We start from the raw sequence: 21,105 nt of genomic DNA, 5'->3' as shown, positions 1-21,105 counted from the left end.
CAAGAATAAGTCTCCGGACCAGTGCCTTTCTCCAGCCCGTGTGGCTGACCTCCTCGGTGTCTCATCGTCTCCTGGAAGAGCTTTCGGCTGAATCCTTCACGCTTGCTCTCCCAGAAATGCAGCTGCAGGGGGCGCCTGGGTGGTTTAGTCTGTTAAGCATCTGACTTCGACTCAGGTCATGATCTCATGGTTTGTGAGATCAACCCCAGCCTCGGGGTCTCTGCTGTCAGTCCAGAGCCCACTTCAGATCCTCTGTCCCTCTCTCTGTCTGCCCCTCCCCTGCTCATGCTTTCTCTCTCTCTCTCTCTCTGAAAAAAATAAACATTAAAAACAAGCAAAAAAAAAAAAAAAAAAGAAAGAAAGAAATACAGCTGCATGCATCCCTTGCTTTTTAGTGGCCGAGGTACCCAGGCTTGTGTGGGAAGAGCAGGATACTGGACTCTGATCTGCCCCACTCTCCTCTCTCTCCCACAGGAGGAGATGCTGAAAAATGGGAGGCCCATGGAGCACGTCCCCTGGGACCTCTAGGTTTCTGCTCTCCACCAAAACCCCCTAGAAATAGAAGTATGGGACACCTCCCAGTGTCAGAAAACATACTACAGGCGTAAGGGACATCCGTCTTCTGCTCAGTGCTTTGTCCTTGTTGAAAAGACGGGGAGAGCAAGAAGGAGTTAAGTGAAAAGGTTATTTTGACATATAATTCTGGTTGCAAATATGCTGTTCACAGTGTTAGTAGGGTCACTTTGAACATCCAGGGGAAATGGCTGTGCCCTCTCTTCTCCTCTTGTGCTCTCACTTTCTCTCCTCTGCCAATCTTGATACTCTCCTGCAAGGAGCTACCTGCCAAATGAAGGTCAGGACATAATTTTTAGGTAAAAATGTTGCTTTTTCTTTGTTTTAAAAAAGATGTTAATTATAAAAGAGAAGAGGAATTTGATGTAGTCGTGCTTGTTTATTTTTGCTTTTGTTGCCCTTCCTCTTGATGTCCAATGCAAAAAATCATCCAGAGCAGCATCAAGGAGCTGACCCCTTCTTTGTGCTTTTAGGAGTTTTATGGATTCAGGTCTTAGATTCAAGACTTTAATCGCTTTGAGCTCATTTTTATATATGGTGTAACATACAAGTCCTGTTTCATTCTTTTCCACGTGGACATCTGGTTTCCCCAACACCATTTATTGAAGAGACTAGTTTTTCTCCATTGTATATTCTTGGTGCCTTTGTCATAAAGTAAGTCCCCATATGTATACGCATGGGTTTATTTCTGCGTGCTCTATTCTGTTCTATTGATCTGTGTGTCTCTTTTTATGCCAATAAGATACTGTTTTGATTACTATAGTTTATTATATGGTTTGAAATCGGGCTGTGTGTAGACTCCAGCTTTGTTCTTCTTTCTTAAGATGCCTCTGGGCATATAGGGTCATTTGTGGTTTCATACACATTGTAGGACTCTCTTCTCTATTTCTGTAAAAAATGCAGCTGGGATTTTGAGAGGGATTACCTTGAATCTGCACATCACTCTGTAGAGTAGGGATACCGGGATGACATTCCTGGCCTTCTCCCCCACAGAAGGCAAAATGATTTATGATGGAAGTTTCAGACGCTCCCTGTCTCTGCTCTTTGCCCCTTTGCTCTCTGCTAGCCCTACCAGGGGACGCGTGTGAGTGTGAGCAGTTCGTGCCGGTGTCAGGATAAATAAGCATGTCTTACTCAGGGTTACTTAGCAAGACCTCGTTACACTGGTCCTGGCCTGTTTTACTCCAGCTTCATCTGTAATAAGGGTGAGGGTTTTGCCTCTACCTACCTGACTTTTTTGCCCATCTTTCAGGTGGAGAAAGTGACTATTATTTAATCACTTTCTAAAACCTCAAAACAATCAATGACAAAAGGGCAAGGCAGAGCCCTGAGCAGAAAATGGGCCAAGAACTTCAATGGTAGACCAAATCCAGATCAAAAGGAACATGATGGCCAGTATGAAGCTGCTTGGGCATTTTCCAAAGGTGCCTCTTCCTTGAGACACCATACTTCCTTCTACCAGAAAATGGTCAGAATATACCGATTTGCATAGAATGAGACAGTTTACTATCATTCTTCTGGAAATTGCCACAGTTTGGGTGCACATGGATGTCTGAGATGAGACTGGTGCCCTCCAGAGTTGTGCAGTGCCCAACCTGTCCTTCAGGCAGAGCCCATAAATGCTGGTGTCCTACACCGCATTGGAAAATGGGGACACCCATACACCAAGTTCATTCTTTCCTCACTCAGCGCAAGCAGCCCTCAAGTATATAGGTCCCTTAGAAGCTCCTTCCTGGGTTGGTCTTGCCCTGTCTGTGACTCAGTTTGGGCTCAAGGGACCATACTTTTATATCTATCTGAAGATATTTGAGTTCTGTACAGACCAGCCTCTAATATTATCTTATTTTAGGCCTCAGATACCGGATCTCAGGAATAGCAAGCACCTGAGCTTGTTATTGTTAAATACCAGTCACCCAATCCCCAAGCAATTCACCTTATGCAGGCCAGCCACGGGTCAGGATTCCTGTGCAGTCACCACTCAGTCCTGCCTGTCTCCGCAACAGTCTAGCATAGTGTTGAATGGATAGATAAACGGATTAATTCATCATATGTATATATAGCACAGCACTTTCTGAGTCATGTTTGTCTAAAATGTATTCATTCACATATCATCTTTGTGCCTTTTCCCAGAACTATTAAATTGTTAGTGTTCTTTACATTGCCTCACTTTTCCCCTTAAACGTTTTGAGTAAAAATCCTCCTCAAATGAAAAACAGTATCTCGGTATCTTTGTACTACAGTAAAATGTTCAAACTTCACACCACTGAAGAACATGTCATGTATTAACTGTTGTGCAAACATCCCACTTCGGGAAGCATTGCCCTACGGCCTGGGGTCCACCAGGAACTGAATCAAGATCCAGCAAACTCCCTGATGTCCGTGAAATAACGCAGCCCGCAGGCCTTGTCAAGGGCAGTACAGATTGTGACACTTGTTAGCAATAGGACAGGGAGAGCCTGTAGAATGAGGAGAGGTTGGCCATAGGTTCACAGGCTCACAGGCTCACAAGCTGTCAATGCTGTCAAAACAAACAAACAAAAACAGAGCCAGAGCCATGCCTGCTAGCCAGAGGAAATGAATCAGAGCAATTATTCAGAGTCATTGGTCTGGAAGGGGGGAGACACTTTGTTCTTAGTTTGCAGGAAATGCTTAGGTAAGCATGAACCCTGCGGGGCAGCCTGGCACCTGCCAAGTCACTGCCTGGGAACCCTGGTAATTCCAGACTCTGCGCTTCCCGATGAAGTCCCCTTGGCCTCGGTTGTCAGAGCTGTCCAGTGGTTCAGTGAGAAAACTTCTGCTCAGCATCCTGACAGAAGACAGCACGTTCCTGCATCTGCTTGGTTTGCAGGGAGCAGGTGTCTCTGGGTGTTGGACCATAAGGCCTGAGTGTGATAAACACCAGTCAGGAGAGGCAGCTGAGACTGATGCTTGGCGAAGCTCTGGAGGCCACTCTGAGCCCAGGAACAAGGCTAGAGGAGATGCCAGCCTCTTGGTTCTAATTGTGGGGTGCCTTGGGCATACCTTAGTCTCCCAAAAAACTCAGAAAAATAAGGGGAAGAAAATGTGCTAGGCACTGTGCTGGCTGCTCTAAGGATAGATGTATTATATCCATCTTCTATGAAACTTTAGAGTAAGCCTTTCTTTGAAAATAACCAAATAATAAAACACTCATCCTGAACTTGCTGGAAGGTCAGGGAATTGCGCAGGCATTTCTGAGAGTTCCCAAAGACAGCTTTATGTTCCCAAAATCCATTTACCTTCCCTCTGGGCTGCTTCCCAGAACTGAAGTTCGTTCATGTTGGCTGCCTCAAAATCTTGTCTCCACAGTCCAGTCTCCCAACCAGTTTGCACAGTGCCACACCCGCACCTCACCACCAGAGCAGATGCGGGGTCCTCCTTGAAGCCCCAAAGCACAGCCAACAAGAGGTCGCCATGCCACATGTGTTGGACCAGAGTGTACGAATGACATGAGGACACTACACTGCAGCCAGACCTCTGCTGTCCCTGCATCTAGGACGCATCAGCCCTGCCCCTTTCCAGGCACCCATTCCTGTCACTGTGACCCATAGCTGCTGACCTCAGGGAATGACATGGGGGCTCATTTATCTACCAGCCAAAAATCCTCCTTCAAAAGTCCTAAATTTACAATCCTAGCCCCCTTCTCTTTTTCCTCATCCTCAGGACCTCGCAAGAGGAACCAGAAAAATTGTTTAAAAGGTAAAAGCAACTCGCTTGAGACATATCACCCATGATGAAGACAGCCCTATAATTATTAAACAGAAAGATCCCGTCTAAAGTACATGCATTTGAAACTTGCCATTGCCTTGACCTCTGAATGACTAAATTATTTGTGTATTTATGGATGTATTTATTTATTTAGTAGACCTGCATAACACCTGCTAAGTGCCAGGCACTGTGCTGTGCAAAGATTAGTTCCTTTTTTCTGTATAACAGTCATAAAAGGTAGCATCTACTTTCACTCCCATTTGACAGATAAGGGCACTGAGGCACAGAGAGACTGGATAACTTGTCTGATGTCACACAGCCAGCAAGGAGCAGAGCAGGATTTAACTCAGGTCAGCTGGCTCTGTAGTAGGTTCTTAACTACTTGACCACACCTCTCTGCAGTGTCCCCATCCACACTGAGGGAGACTTAGTTGCAAAGACAAGCCCAAGCTTATACAGTGGGGCATAAGAAAAGAAATGCTGTCCAGTGTGCCCCCTCTTCCCACCATCAAGGGTTCATAAATACTATTGTCTTAAAGCCCCTCTTCCAGTTACATTATCCAAATTGGTCTTCATAACAACCCTGTTAGTTGTATGTTCTCTTGATTTTTCGATTGGGAAAACAGGCACAGGAAGCAGTGGAGGTTGGATTTGACCCCAAACCTGCCTGACTTTTAAAAAATATGTTCTTAGGGTGTGTGGGTGGCTCAGTTGGTTAAGCATTTGACTTCGGTTCACGTCATGATCTCACAGTTTGTGGGTTTGAGCCCTGCGTTAGGCTCTGTGCTGACAGCTCAGAGCCTGGAGCCTGCTTTGGATTCTGTGTCTCCTTCTCTCTCTCTGCCCTCCCCTGCTTGTTCTCTCTCTCTCTCTCTCTCTCTCTCTCCCTCTCTCTCTCTCTCTCTCTCTCTCTCTCTTGCAAAAATAAACATTAAAAATGTTTTAATAAAGATTAAAAAAATAATAATAAATATTTTCTCCACCATGGTGCTACCAAAGATAGTATTTTTTTTAACTTGCCTCATTTTAAACCTTTTATGTGCAATGCTAACTAAGGCTTGAAGAGTTCAGAAGGAGAAAAACTAGATTTCAAAGAAATGCTTATGCAATGATCAGTTGCATAAGTAATGTGTTTGAGCCCTGTGTGAAGGAAAAGAGCAACTCACCACAGTTCTAGTTCGAGTGTAAATCTTCAGGCCAGGCACAATCCTACACAGCTTCCTACTGTGAGTGAGAAAAAAAGTCACCATAAGAAATAGAAAAATGTTAAGCTTGAAGCACATGTAGTAGATGATCAGAATTCACATTATTACCATAATTCAGAAAAAAAAAAACCCAAATAGGAAATAGAGGCAAAATTTGTTTTGGAATTAGTGTGACCACAAGGATCTTAGTAGCCAAAAATTTAAAACCACTCTGCAAGGATACTTCCAGGTCACATGGGCCTCCCACAGGGGGGAAAAAAAAAAAAAAATATATATATATATATATATATCTGAATTTAAGCTCCCAACTAAATTATAAATTAAAAAACAAAGTTAGCACAGGGAAATCAAACAGGTAATAAGAAGAAGAATTAACACTCATACAGCATGGAAAAAAAGAAAGCAAGCTAAAAAATGATATGTAAAATAGAGATAAAATGATGAAACAGAAATCATATTAAAAATAAGGAGTATGAACAAAATAATATGCATATTTGAAGAAAGCAAATAAAACTTTGAAGAATAAAAGATATAGTTGTTAAAATTGAAAACAGCATGCTGGGTTTAAATAGAAGATTCGATACAGCTGCAAAGAGAACTAGTAAACCAGAAGAGAAACCTCAAGAAAGAAAGTAGATTATGTCAGAGAAATAAAATCATCAGCCATGTTTAAATGAGGACATAAGAAGGAAGTTTGAGTGTGCATGTAACAGAAATTTCAGAAAGAGTGAATATAAAGACTTCAGAAGGAAAGAATAGGAAGGATGAGAGAAAAGCAATATATGAAGAGATAATAGCCAAGAATTCTCCTTTTTAAAAATTTTTTTATGTTTTTTATTTATTTTTGAGAGACAGAGAGAGACAGTGCGAGCAGGGGAGGGCAGGGAGAGAGGGAGACACAGAATCCAAAGCAGGCTCCAGGCTTTGAGCTGTCAGCACAGAGCCTGACGCAGGGCTCGAACCCACAAACCATGAGATCATGACCTGAGCTGAAGCTGGACACTTAACTGACTGAGCCACCCAGGTGCCCCAAGCCGAGAATTTTTCTAAAATAAACAAAGATGATTTGAAAGGCACACTGAGTCCTGAGAAGAGAAAATAAAAACCATCCCATACCTTGACACATCATGGTAAAACTTCTGAAGCTTAAAAGCAATGGGAGAGTAAAAAAAAAGACCCTGTGACCCTACAAAAGAATTAGAATTAGATTGACTTCAGAGTTCTTATAAACAGCAAAAGAGACCAAAGAACTATAAAGTGATGTGTTCAAAGTTCTTAGTAAAATAACTGCCATCCTGGAATTCAATGCCAGCTCTCATATTCAAGAGCAATGGTGAAACACTATGTTGGTGAGCATTCCAGAATGATTAGTTCCAAGCCTTGTTCCCATGGAGCAGCAGGTTAAAAGGGTGCTGGAAATCCCAGTAAACCAGTATTTGTGGACTGAGAATTTCCTCAAAGAAAACAAAATCATCTCTTTCTAGGAAAACAAGGGAACCCCATTAGGACTGATTTTAGGTTCTTAACCTCCTCCAGCTTCCTGAGAGCAAATCTCCCAGACAGGCTGGGTTAGTATTAACAGGCAGGTGATTGAATTGGTCTAGAAATCCTGATGGAAGACACACATAGTTGCTTGGATTGGTCAGGAAAACTCTGAGATTGTCACAGTCTCCAAGAGCTTATGAGGTACTGAGGAGGGAAGGAGGTGCCATGGCCACTCAGAGAGAAGATGCCAACTCCTCTTTGTCGCAGTTCAGACTTAGCTTGACAATCTATGTCTTTCACCATCGTGTCCTGTCATAATTCTCCAAAATAACCTTTCACTACTCTCTAAGCTAGCACTCCCCTCCGAATGGTTGGATTCTTCACTAACCCTTGAAAACAAGTTCCATTTTTAATAAAGTCCCATGTTAAATAAATATGGGCTGTTGGTTGGTTAATTAGTTGACTGGCTGAATAACAAAAGCAATTCGGATCTCCTTATGTCTTGACATCTCAGTTGTGCTAAACTGCTCTGGATGGATTATAAATCAGATTGTACAAAGAAAAGAGAAAACTCTATTATAAAGCCATGTGGCCTAACCTCAGGTTGCAAAAACTTTTGTTAAAGCATATAGTATAGTACGCAAGTTTAATGATGCAAGCTTTGGAGGCCAATTTTCTGAGATTTAATTCTCATTCTACCATTAGCTCTGTGACCTTGGATAAGATATTTAATTTCATTGTGTCTCCAACCCATAGGAATAAAATTAAGGCGTTACTCATACAGTACTTATAAGAATTTAATGAAGCAATATATGTAAAATTAAAATGTCCCTGATAACTGGCATATACTCAGTATAAGTTAGCATGAGTTGTCATTATTTTTATTAGTGCTTACACACAGAACGAGGAGGAAACATCTGCTATTTGATTTATATATTATTGCAGGTAAGAGAAAGGCATCTAAATGAAGATTAGGATAGGACCATGCAATCTTCCAATTTTCTGTAATTCTGCACCAATTCTCAAAATAGAGTAACTACTGAGACTAGACACCAGGTCCTCAATCTCCCTTTCATTCTATCAGCTCTGTCACCAGTATAATACAGGTCTTCTGGTTTATAACCAGCAGTTTCATCATTTCATTATTATTATTACAACAACTCCTCTGATAATACTTACCGGACACCCACTGCTATTATCACAACCATAACTAATGCCACTGTTGGGCTATCACTGCTACCTCCCCACTAGAAACCAATTATGATACACAAGCCTTGTGCCAAACACTTTAAAAATTTTCCTCAAAAAAAAATAAGAGTATTATCTCTAGTCATTACAGCAACTCTACAAGAATTATGTTTCTCTCCCTCTTTTATAGATGAGAAAATTGTTAAATGGTTTGGTCAACATTCATAGCCAGTGGGCAGAAGATCAGGATTCAAACCTCAATCCTGCCAGCTCTCAAGACCATACCTTTTCACTTCGCCACCCTGCCTCTCTACCTAAAACGCATTGGAGCACAATAGAACAGATTTTTACCAGTTTTACAGCTGTTTCTATCAGCCTCAAAACAGATTGCTCCCAGTTGCTGAGCCTGATGATTGGTGCCAATTTGTCAAAATGCTAGTAGCGTTTTAATGATTTAGAAAAAAAGCACAGGCCGATGGCTTTTTCTACACCCAGCAGATGCCTCTGTTCCAAGAACTGTAGCAGCATCAAAGTGAAGCGCACCCCCTGACTTGCAATGTTTCCTGCGGATGACAAATCTGTGCACATCATCTGGGGACCAAGGGCAAGGATGAGCTCTGTCAGGCTCATCTGCTGGGAAAAGGGGAGAAAAAAAAACCAACCAAGGTAAAACCTCCATGGGGCTGGGAATCTGGCAGAGGATCCCTGAAGATTAGCTTTAGATAAGTCCTGTCTTCCCCTTGGTATTTGAAAAGCCTTGAAACTTCAGCCTTTTTTACGTTGGCTCCTCCGTTCCAATTCTTGGCATAATCATTTTGATGAAGTGTATCCCGAGATGATGGGCTCACTGAGGTCTATTTGACAAGAACACAGAGCAGTAAAGGGGAGCAGAAAACTGTGCAGCTTGGAAGCCACAGATAAATGGGGCCTATTTGCAAGCCAGTGTGAAAAACGGGAGAGTGATGGTAGCCATTTTGCAAGGTGCGGAACTTATGGACTCATACGTCTTTTAGAACTTGGCGATTGTGCTTCAAAATGATGGAGAAAAATGAGCAAGTGGCGGCACACCAAATACAACTCACCTTTCTGAGAGCAGGAAGCAGGAGCCCATGCTCATGCCTCATGTGGCATTTCTGTGCATGATCCATCATCTGGGCTGGGGAACTCACAGCCCTTGAAAACCTCTGCAGAGCTTCAAAGGTAGGATGTGCTTTGAATTCTGAGTTATTACAACTCATTCAAATTCTCATTTTCCAAAGGGCTGCTAAATCTTATCAGAGGCTGGTTTTCTAAGGCAGGTCCAGCATCTGAGCATACAAAGGGGACAAGGAGGAATTCTGAGAGGCTCTACAGAGAGAGAGCATAATAAGGGTATAGGAATGGTAAACTCCCAGGCAAAGGGAGTTGCCTCCGGCATGCTGTTAGAAGCCTGCATGGTGGTGGTGGTGATGATGGTGATGATGATGACAACGATGCCGCAGTAACAGCCCCTCCCACTTGCAGAGCATTTACTCTATGCCAAATCCATGCTAAGAGCCTTCATAGGCAACAGGTGTCATGTCAACAGGTGTCATATGTTTTCTCCTCCCTCTGGCATCTCACTTAATTTGTTTTCAGTCTCCTGCCTCTTTTATATTTTGGGCTTCAAGATGGAAAAGTCTGGTTTGTGGGAGGGTCAGACCATGGAGAATACATGATCAGGTTTTCTGAGATAGAGGTTTGGTTGCAGATGAAAACAGAGTTCCCAGGCTAGGGTGGAGGGAGAGTTTCAGAAGGGACACAACACTTTGGTATTGATGAGGGTCTCTAAGAAAAGAGTCTCCTAGCTGGTTTTTTGACTGAGTTTTTTGGCTGTCATAATCAAATGCCGGTGGGGGGCTTAAGCAACAGATATTTATTTTCTTATGACTCTAGAGGCTAGAAGTCCAAGATCAAGACGTTGGTAGGGTTGGTTTCTTCTGAGGCCTCTCTTCTTGGCCTGTAGATGGCTGTCTTCTCCCTATGTGTGTGTGTGTATGTGTCTGTGTCCTTCCAATAAGGATACCAGTCATTTTGGATTAGCATCTACCCTAATGACCTCATTTGAACTTAAGTTCTTCTTTAAGAATTCTTTCTCCAACTACAGTTACATTCTAACATACTGGGGGTTTATGCTTTTACATATGAACTTTGGAGGGCAATCATTCAGCCTATAACAATGGTCTAAGGGACAAGGAGCACAATAAAACCACAGGTAGTTTGAGGAAACAGGGTAAAGTACAGAAGATTCACTAGATTCTCTTCCCAAATAGCATAGCAAAGCAACAAGACCCAGTAGTAGAAATGGCTGTGTGCTGTTTCTATGCAGGAAAGCATGAGCTCACCTCACAAAGTTTGTAAAATCCAGAGTGACCAAGCCCTTTGTACTGAAGAGCAGGTCAGACATAGCACAGATAGGTGGAGGCTCTAAAAAACTGTGTCATCAAGAAAAAGAAAAAAAGAAACAATAGCATTTTACCTAAGATATGAACAAGGACATCTCAGAGAGTATCAGCATATATAGACATCGATAGCCAATCTTGCCATTTGTGTAACACTTCCTATATGCCAGGTGCTGTTATAGGCTATAGCTTCATTGGAATCAGATCATTTCATTCTATCATCAGGCCTACAAAATAGCTGTTATTATTACCTCCACTTTACAGATGAGAAAATTGAGTCATAGAAAGAACTTGCCCTAGGTCACAGACAAGGAAGAGGCAGAACCATAATTCAAACCATAGGCCAAGCTCTTAACCGGAGCTAAGATTAATCCCTACTCAACAATATATACATACTGATTATAAGAATACCACATGCTTCTATATATGTCGGCATGCATCTAATAGTCCAAAACCTAGTGCCTTCTTGCTGCCCTATATACCAAGACCTCTCCCCTAGGACTCCAAGAAAAGAATTCCTACATTGACAGTTAATTCCAGGGTCCACTAGGCTCCTGTTCCAGCTCTGCATGTCCCACCATTCAGACTAGTGACACCCCGTGCCGTAGCATTTTTTAAAAAATATAATTTATTGTCAAATTGGCTAACATACAATGTGTTAAGTGTGCTCTTGGTTTTGGGGGTAGATTCCTGTGGTTCATCACTTACATACAGTACCCAGTGCTCATCCCAACAAGTGTCCTCCTCAATGCCTATCATCCATTTTCCCCTCTCCCCCACTGCACCACCCACCCTCAGTTTGTTCTCTGTATTTAAGAGTCTCTTGTGGTTTGCCTCCCTCCCTTTCTGTTTGTAACTATTTTCTCCCTTCCCTTCCTGCATGATCCTCTGTTAACTTTCTCAAGATCCACATATGAGTGAAAACATATGACATCTGTCCTTCTCTGACTTATTTCACTCAATATAATACCTTCTAGTTTTATCTACATTGCTGCAAATGGCAGGATTTCATCCTTTCTCATTGCCAAGTAGTATTCCTTTGTATATATAAACCACAAAGTGGGTTTTAAATATCTTGAACATTAGTTCCGCCTTATACCCCTGTATCTTATTGCCTCTTGTGGGCTAGAATGTCCCCACCAATGCATCCTACTTTGGCTCAGGTCATGATCTCACGGTTCACGAGTTCAAGGCCCGTATCCAGCTCTGTGCCGACAGCTTGGAGCCTGGAGCCTGCTTCAGATTCTGTCTCTCTCTTTCTCTGCCCCTCCCCCACTCACATTCTGTCTCTTAAAAACAAATAAACGTTTAAAAAACTTTTAAGCTGTAAGTATATTTAAAATGAATAAAGTAATGAATAAGTATATTTAAAATGAATAGAGAAATAAAAATGCTGATAGATGGAAGACTGAAAAAAAGCTAGTTAGTGTTTTTGAAAATAACAAGTAGAATGTCAAGAAGTGAAAATCAAACTATTGAAATGAAAAACCCAGTGGTTAGGTTAAAATTAAATTAGAAATAGGGCACCTGGGTGGCTCAGTTGGTTAAGCCTCCGACTTCGGCTCAGGTCAGATCTCACGTTCGTGGGTTCGAGCCCTGCATCAGGCTCTGTGCTGAGAGCTCGGAGCCTGGAGCCTGCTTCCGGTTCTGTGTCTCCTTCTCTCTCTCTGCCCCTCCTGCTCTCATGCTCTGTCTCTCTCTGTATCAAAAATAAATAAAACATTAAAAAAATTAAATTAGATACAGCTAAAGAGAGAACAGGTAAACTGGGGAAATTATCCAGAATGCAACAAAAAGATATAGAGGAAAAATGTGAAATTGGAATTAGATATTGAAGATAGAATGAAAGAGTCCAAAATATATCTTCAACCTGTGAGTGGCTAACCAAAGAACTTCAAAATATGTAAGGCAAAAATTGACATAATTGTAAAGAAAACATGACAAATCCATAGGCACAAAAGCATATTCTAAGACATCTCTCTTAGAAACCTATCAACTGAAGAGATCAAATAGTAGTAGCATTTAGAACATTTGAAAAATCTAATAAGCAACCTTGAGCTAATGGACAAATAGAGAAATTCACCACCACAGAGAATACATTTGTTTTCTGGCTCATGTAAAACCACTGCAAAAACTGACCTATAAAATAGCCCTTAAGTAAAATCGTGGCAAGTAGCAAAGAATAAATAATTTGCAGTGCCATAAAATTAGAAATCAATAACAAAACTACAGTCTGCTAAAGCTACACTTGGTAACTGAAAATATATATTCATAATTAATGGTTTGAAGATGAATTTATAATGGGAATTAGAAAATATTTAGAATCATGTAACAATGAATTCAGCATATTCAGAAGACTTTGTGACATTGCTAATGTAGTACTTTGTGGGAAATTTATAACTAAATTCGTATGTGAAAAACAAGGAACTCTGTTACAATAAAGATAAAAACAACAGAATAACCACAAAAGAAAAGAATGGAAGAAATAGTAAGAATAAGTAAAAATTAATGAAGTGGAAAGCAATAAGGCCAACCAGATCAAAGTTATCTTCAAAAGACTAATAAATTATACAAAAGATCAATAGAAAAAAGACAAGACAAAAATTAACCTTATTAGCAATGAAAAGAAAAACAGTTGTCAGATCTGCATATTTGTTAAAACATAAGAGAACACCATGCTACTGAACATTCTTGATAGTTTATTCATATCAGAATTTGGGGGAAGGGTATATACCCAGTAAAATGGCTAGGTTGAAGAGTATATATACCTTCTATTTAAATACATATTGCCACCTGACTTTCCAAAAGCGGGTCATAGCACTCACTTATTTATAGGCTTGCCAACATATAGTATCAATGGGTTGTTATTTGTTGTTTTGGGGTTTTTTTGGGTTTTCCTTTTTTGTTTTATCTTGGGTTTTTTTTTTTGCAGCTGGATAATCATGAGATGGTATATCTGGTTTCAATTTGCATTTTCCTGGCTATTAGTAAGTTGACAGTATTTCCATATATTCTCTTCGGTGAATTGCCCTTTTGCCCATTTTACTAGGATATTGTTTACATTTTTCTTTTAGATTTGTAGAAGCTCATTGTAAAGTCTTGATGCCAATCTTATGGCAATTAAATGCATAGCAAATTTTTCCTGATATGGGAGAAAATATATTTGCAAGCCATTCTGTGAACATATGTTTTCATTTCTGAAAAATAGATGCCTGGGAGTGGAAAGGCTGTATCACAATTCAGAAATGCATCAACGTTATGAGAATCTGCCAACCATTCTCCAAAATGGTAGTATCATTTTACACTCCCGCCAGCAATGTCTGAGAGTTCCTATGGCTCCACATTCTCATCAACATTTGATTCTGTCTGTCCTTTTTTTATTTTTTAAGTTTTATTTTGAGAGAACGCATACGCAAGTGCGAGAGAGTGGGGGTGGGCACACAGAGAGAGAGAAGGAGAGAGGGAGAGAGAGAAGCCCAAGCAGGCTCTGTGTTGACAGCACGGTGCTCAGTATGGGGCTTGACATGGGGCTCTATGTGGGGCTGGATCCAACGAACCATGAGACTCTGACCTAAGCCAAAATCAAGAGTCAGATGCCCAACAGACATAGCCACCCAGGCACCCCGAATTTTGTTTGTCCTTCTCACTTTAGTCATTATAGAGGTGTAAAATATCTCTTGTGGTTTTAATTTAAATTTTCCTGAAGACTAGTTATTTGCACACAGCCATTCATAAGTCACTTAAAAACTTCTTTTGTTTATTTATTTTTGAGAGAGGGTCCTAGAACAAGTGGGGGAGGGGTAGAGAGAGAGGGAGACAGAATCTGAAACAGGCTCCAGGCTCTAAGCTGTCAGCACAGAGCTAGATGCGGAGCTCGAACCCATGAACCTCAAGGTCATAACCTGAGCCAAAGTCGAATGCTTACCCAACTGAGCCACCCAGGTGCCGCTCATAAATCATTTTTAAATGTCACTTCAAGTCTTTGCACATTTTAATTGGCAAAAATGCTTGCCTTTTTATTATTGATTTGAAGGACTTCTTTACATTCTTATAGTTTGGGTATGAACCCTTTGCCATTTTTTCTTTCTAAAAGAATATTCCATTTGTACCATTTGTTAAAAAGACCTTCCATCCTTATTTGATCGACTTTGCCTTGGCCAAGAGTAAGTTGACCTTATACGAGTGAGTATACCTCGACTATTTACTTCCATTGATCTGCTTGTTCTTCTCATGTCAATAATACTGTCTCGATCTTGTAAGTCTTGAAATCAGGTCATGGGGGCACCTGGGTGGCTCAGTCAGTTGAGTGTCCACCTTGGCTCAGGTCATGATTTCATGGTTCATGGGTTCAAGCCCTGTGTTGGGCTCTGTGCTGACAGATAGCTTAGAGCCTGGAGTCTGTCTTCAGATTCTGTGTCTCTCCCTCTCTCTGACTCTCCCCTGCTCAGGCTGTCTCTCTTTCTCTGTCTCTCAAAAATAAATAGAACATTAAAAAAGTTAAAAAAAAATCAGGTCATGTAAGTACTCCAACTTTTTCCTTAGTTTTCAATATTGCTTTGACTCTTCAAAATTCCTTGTTTATCCAAATAAATTTTAAAGTAAGCCTTCTCAATGGGTATTGATTGGTATTACATTGAACATATGGATCAATTTGAGGAGAATGGATGTTCTTATATATTGATCATAAAGCCATCTACTTTGATGAACTCATTCTTGTCTATTGCTAACCCTAGGTCTAGGTGGAACTACTTATTTCCTTATTCTGTGTTTGAGCCCCTAAACTCTTCACTTTGCCATCCAGTTAAAGTCAGTTTGTACCAGTACTATCTCTTCTTTTGATGCCTCTGTTCTCCTCTAATTACCAACCCATAACTTATCCAAGTTCATGGCTTGTCCTTCCTGGGTGACTGCTGCTCAGATTATGTGTTCAAGGCACTCTCATTTCCTTCTTCCATGGGATGCCTTGTGCTCCTGGGAATGGCCACCAAGTCTCTAAATAGCCTAATGTAGCATACAAGCCCTCACATGGTCAAACTCCTTCATACCTCTCTAGCCTTATCACTTAAATTACTATCTTGTGCTCTTCCTTCAGTCATAGTAAGCCAATAGTAGTTCTTTGAACACACATGCTCTCTCACATCTGGACCTTGGCATATCCTATTACTACCTCCTGAAACATTATGTTTCCTTCCCCAGACACACCCACCCCATCCCATTAGCTTAGAAATCTTCCCTGATTCTTCAAGGCTGGCTTAGATGCCCTTCTCTAAGCTCTCATAACAACAGCCTGCAATTCATCATAACAGCCCTATTACACTGTGCTCCTTGAAAGCAGGGACTGGGTCCTTCTCACTGTTGAATTTCCAACATTTATTTATTTTTATTTTTTTGATGTTTATTTATTTGAGAGACAGAGACAGAGAGTGTGAGCTGGGGAAAGGCAGAGAGAGAGAGGGAGACAAAGGATCTGAAGTGGGCTCTGTGCTAGCAGCAGAGAGTCCAATGCAGGGTTCAAACTCACAAACTGTGAGATCATGACCTGAGCTGAAGTCGGACACTTAACTGACTGAGCCACCCAGGCACCCCTCCAACATTTAGCACATTGCGTGACACATAGCTCTCCCTCAATATGTGTTAAATGTATGAATAAATGAAAGAATTAATAATAAGTAGACACTGTCAGTATGTCATTATATACTCCTAGGGGATGGGAACCCTGACCCACTAAAGACATCATGGCAGACCTGTACCTGTGGTGGAGACAGATGACTCATTCTGCTCCCAGCACTTGTTAAAAATATCCCTTATCCATATTCAATTTATATGCACTGATCAGTCTTCTAATCTTAGTGCACTTCCCAAGTAGATTTCTTAAACTAGGGTGGAAATGTATTTGCTGGTGGATACATGCTTAGCCTATTGGTAGAGAAAGTGTACATTGTAAATGAGTTTTTGTTTTTCTGTTTTTTAAAGCAGTCTTATATTATTTTGGTTGACATGGATACAATCTTAGAACTCCTGCTGGGAACTGAAAGAACTGTTTTTCTTTCCCTTTTTTTTCATATATACATTCCCCATGGAGGGCTGGCTGTTCTTACTTCTTGTGTTTTCCCCATAGGGCCTAACATAGTGTAGAACACCTTGATGGCATTCAATAGATGTCAATTGGATTCAACAATTAGCAAGGCTGGAAACTAAGCTCTAGGGACATATATTAGTTTGCTAGGACTGTCCTAACAAAGTACCAGAAACCGAGCAGCATATCAACAAAAATATATTGCTTCGCATTTCTGGAGGCTAGAAGTCTGACATATTGGCAGAGTTGGTTAGTTCTGAGGGCTGTAAAGAAGAATCTGTTCCATGCCTTTGGTTTAGCCTGAGGTGGTTTGCTGGGAATCTTTGGCATTCCTTGGCTTATACAAGCATCACGCTGATCTCTCTGTCTCCATCTTCACATGGCTTTCTCCTGCACATGCCTCTGTGTCCAGATTACCCCTTTTTATAAGACACTAGTGGCCTTTCCAGTATGACCTCATCTAAACTTACCTCGGGGCGCCTGGGTGGCTCAGTCGGCTAAGCGTCTGGCTTCTGCTCGGGTCACGATCTCACAGTCTGTGGGTTCCAGCTCCGCATCAGGCTCTGTGCTGACAGCTAGTTCAGAGCCTGGAGCCTGTCTTCGGATTCTGTGTCTCCCTCTCTCTCTGACCCTCCCCTGCTTGCACTATCTCTCTCTGTCTCTCAAAAATAAAACACATTTTAAAAAGTACAAAAAAATAAAATAAAATAAACTTACCTAATTACGCTTGCAATGATCCTACTTCCAAATCACCACATTCTTAGGTATCAGAAATTAGGGCTTCGAGATATGAATTTGGGAGTGGGGGTGGGATGCACAATTCAACTCAACAAGACAATTAACCCTAGCCATTGAAAACCTCAAAAAGGCTTTCTATTGAAATATAACCTTAGATAGGCTTCACTTAGGTATAATTTATATACATTTAAGTATACAGTTCAGTGAGCTTTGATAAATGTATAAATCTATGTAACTACTACCACTATCATGATATAAAACAACTATGTACCCCAGAAAGTTCCCTTGGTCCTCTTTTTGGTCAATATCCCCCAACTACTGCTCTGGCAATGGCGGATTTCATTTCTGCCACCAATGATTAGTTTTGCCTATTATAGAACTTTATATAAATGGAATCATAATAGTGTGTAGTCTTTAAACAATTTTTTAATGTTTATTTTTAACAGAGAGAGAGATTGAGAGAGAGTAAGGAGGGGAGGAGGGCCAGAGAGAGAGGGAGACACCGAATCTGAAGCAGGGTCCAGGCTCTGAGCTATTAGCACAGAGCATGATGTTGGGCTCAAAGTCATGAGTTGTGAGATCGTGACCTGAGCTGAAGTCGGATGCTCAACCAATTGAGCCACCCAGGCACCCCATAATAGTGTGTAGTCTTTAGTGTTGGCTTTTTTCTCCCAGCATACTATCTGTGAGAGTCATCTTTTTTAACATTTGTAATATCTGTGTTCATCAGTAGTTTGTTCCTTTTATGTTGGTTTGTAACCTTCCCAGGGCTTCCCTCGTATAATTCTGAATTTGGCTTCTGCATTCAGAGGGCAGGGAGAGACTAAAAAAAGAGGCAGGTCGCTCTAGACTGGCAGGTGGCTGTTTTAGTAAGCAAAAGGAACTTACATATGAAGCGTGTCTCGGGCAGCAGCAAGACAAGTGGATCCTTGCACCCACCTGCCAAATCTTAAAAGTTAATATAGAGGTCTTCACTGGGTTCAGTCATGTATACCATGCAGGTGTTCTCAACACCATAGTACATTCTCAAGGCTGTGTCTTCAGAACAGTCTCTGGGAGCAGAAAAGGCGAATGGACCCCACAATCCAAGGACAGGGGAAGGGGTGAGAAGCCTCCAAATGCCAGGTCCACTGGTCACAGGTCAACTTGTGATGATGTCTTTTCAGCCGCCTCCCCCAACATTTTATTGCTGAGTAGTATCTAATTCCATGGTTATACCAAAATTTCTTTACCCATTCATTCCCTGATGGACAATTGGGTTGTTTCCAGTTTTAGTCTGTACTGAATAAAACTGCTAGGAGCATTAATGTACTAATCTTTTTTATGGTCATATGTTTTCATTTCTCTTAGGTGATTACTTAAGAATGGAAGTGTTGAGTCATTTAAAACCAGTTTTGGGGTCACTTTCTTGATTCTGTAAGTAGCAAAGTCAGCCAAGTACTTTCCTGAATTTTTCAGATACCCGTGGAGCCCCTTCATTTGCCCACTCTAGATATGAGTCCCAACAATCACCCCAGGTGAAAATTTAGATATCATCATTGCAATATTATGTGGTTATAACAGTTTAAATTTGCATGGTAGTCTATAGGTTCCAAAACCTTCAAACTCATTAATTCCATTCTTGTCATAAATTCTAAGAATCTAAGGCAAAGATGACCATCCCCATTTTACAGACAAGGAAAATTGAGTCTCAAAGAGGCAAAAGTGACTCTATAGAAGAGAACCAGAGCCTGAACCCAAACCTTCTGACTTATCATGCTGTTGTACCTCAGCTCCATCTTGTAGTGCCTTTTTATCCAAAATTCTGGTTTGTGTGGGTCAAAATGGAAGGGAATTACTGAAGGAGGCACTTTCCAGGACAACCTAAGCCTCTCAGAACACAAGCACTTGGTCTGTTTTGAGGATTTTAGAGGATAGATCCACCATAGTCTCTTCAGGCAGATGGAAATCAAATAATCAAAGAGTCCTATCCTTGACCTGCTATAGTTGAGGATCTTTGACTGATGGCCTGGACCATTGTGTCTTACATGACGATGCATTAGTTAAATAATCAGAGAAAAGGTGTAGGCATGGTAGAGCTATTTGTGATCACCCGTAAACTTTCTATCATGGTGTGTGTGGGAGAGAAGAGAAGTGGATAACAACCACAACAACAGCAGTGGCAAAAACAACTTCTCTCAAAAATAATTCCAACAAGTTCTCAATTTCCTATTTTGAAAATCAGTGATACCTGCAAAATGGCATCATTTGACCAGGTCTGTCAGTAGACCTGGGATGCTCCACTGTGTACAGAAGATTGAGTGCATCTTCTGTACATCTTCTGTGTACAAAAGATCTTCAACCAACTGATCATAATAAGGGAGGTGATAGAACACCCAGGCTTTGATGTTGACCAGAACTCCATCTTTCAGAGCTGTGGTGTCTTGTGACTTTCCTTAACTTTCCAAAGCTTTAGTTTACCTGTATCTAAAATAGATAATAATGCTGTATTAGTTTCCTATTGCTACCAGTTTTGTGAGTTAAAACAACACAAATTTATTACTGTTGAAGGAGGTCGTCGAGAGGATGTGACCCTCGGTTGACCTGCAACCCCAACAGAGTCTTAGTCCTTCCCCTGTCTTTGGAATGTAGGTTCTGCCCATAATAGGAGCCATTTTCAAGAACATAGTCTAGAGAGAGTAAAGTGTTATTGAGATCATCTGGACTGAATATATTACTGAACCCAATTAAGGCCTCTATATAAACTTTGAAGATTCTGGCAGGTGGTTGCATATATTACTCCTCTTGCGGCTTCCAGGACTGGCCTTGTATGTAAATGTCCTTGCTTATTAGAACTGCCATCTGTCAATGTGGAGTGGTCTGCCTCTATTTGGTCACTCCTTGCCCTCTGTATAGGGGCCAATTAAAACAATTTTTTTTATGTTATTTATTTTTGAGAGACCGAGAGAGACAGCACGAGCAGGGGAGGGTCAGAGAGAGAGGGAGATACAGAATCTGAAGCAGGCTCCAGGCTCTGAGCTAGCTTAGCTGTCAGCACAGACCCCAGCGTGGGGTTTGAACCCACGAACTGTGAGATCATGACCTGAGCCAAAGCCGGATGCTTAACCAACTGAGCCACCCAGGCACCTCTTGGGGCCAATTTTTCAAACCAAAAATTAACTTTCAGTTTTGGGGGTCAGAAGTCCAAAATGTGTCTCACTGGACTAAAATCAGCAAAGTGGCTTTAGAACCTCTGGGAGGTTCTAAAAGATGAACTATTTTCTTGCTTTCCCAGCTTTTAGAGGCTGCCTGCATTTATTGACTTGCAGCCCTGCCATCTTCAAAGCCAGTAATGGCCCAGCTAGCCATCATCACATTGTGTCACTCTGAAACTCTCTTCTGCCTCCTTCTTTCACTTATAAGGCCCCCTGTGATATATTGGGTCCACTCAAATATTCCAGGGTAAACCTTCCATCTCAAAATCAGCTGATTGCCAATCTTCATTCCTTCTGCAGCCTCAAACCCCGCCCCCCACCCCATGCTGCTTTACAATGTAACATAACATAATCCCAGGTCCCAGGGATTGGGTTGTAGGTATCTTTAGGGGGCCATTCTGCCTACCACAAATACCTTGCCTCTTAACTATGTTTTAGGATTAAATAAGTTAACATGAGTTAGGGAGTTTGGCACAGTACCTAGCCTATGGTAAACTCTC

At 41.4% G+C, this 21,105-nt stretch overlaps 1 long non-coding RNA gene across 4 annotated transcripts in view; it reads left to right on the top strand.

The window, feature by feature from the left end:
* The window catches only part of LOC115304510, a 111,299-nt gene that overhangs the window by 69,424 nt on the left and 20,770 nt on the right, over positions 1–21,105 (top strand). The window contains exons 1-2 of one of the 4 annotated variants that reach the window (XR_003914465.1): positions 8,385–9,377; positions 18,762–18,827. The exons of 2 other annotated variants lie outside the window; for them this stretch is intronic. This is a non-coding gene — a long non-coding RNA (uncharacterized LOC115304510). Of the gene's footprint in view, positions 1–8,384; positions 9,378–18,761; positions 18,828–21,105 lie in introns of those variants that run through there. One more of the 4 variants, XR_003914464.1, reaches the window with a different exon arrangement.

The sequence above is a fragment of the Suricata suricatta genome, chromosome 10, assembly GCF_006229205.1.
Source record: "Suricata suricatta isolate VVHF042 chromosome 10, meerkat_22Aug2017_6uvM2_HiC, whole genome shotgun sequence".
NCBI classification, from domain to species: Eukaryota; Metazoa; Chordata; class Mammalia; order Carnivora; family Herpestidae; genus Suricata; species Suricata suricatta.
The sequence above is the reverse complement of the archived record's forward strand: the minus strand, read 5'-3'. Positions and strand labels throughout refer to the sequence as shown.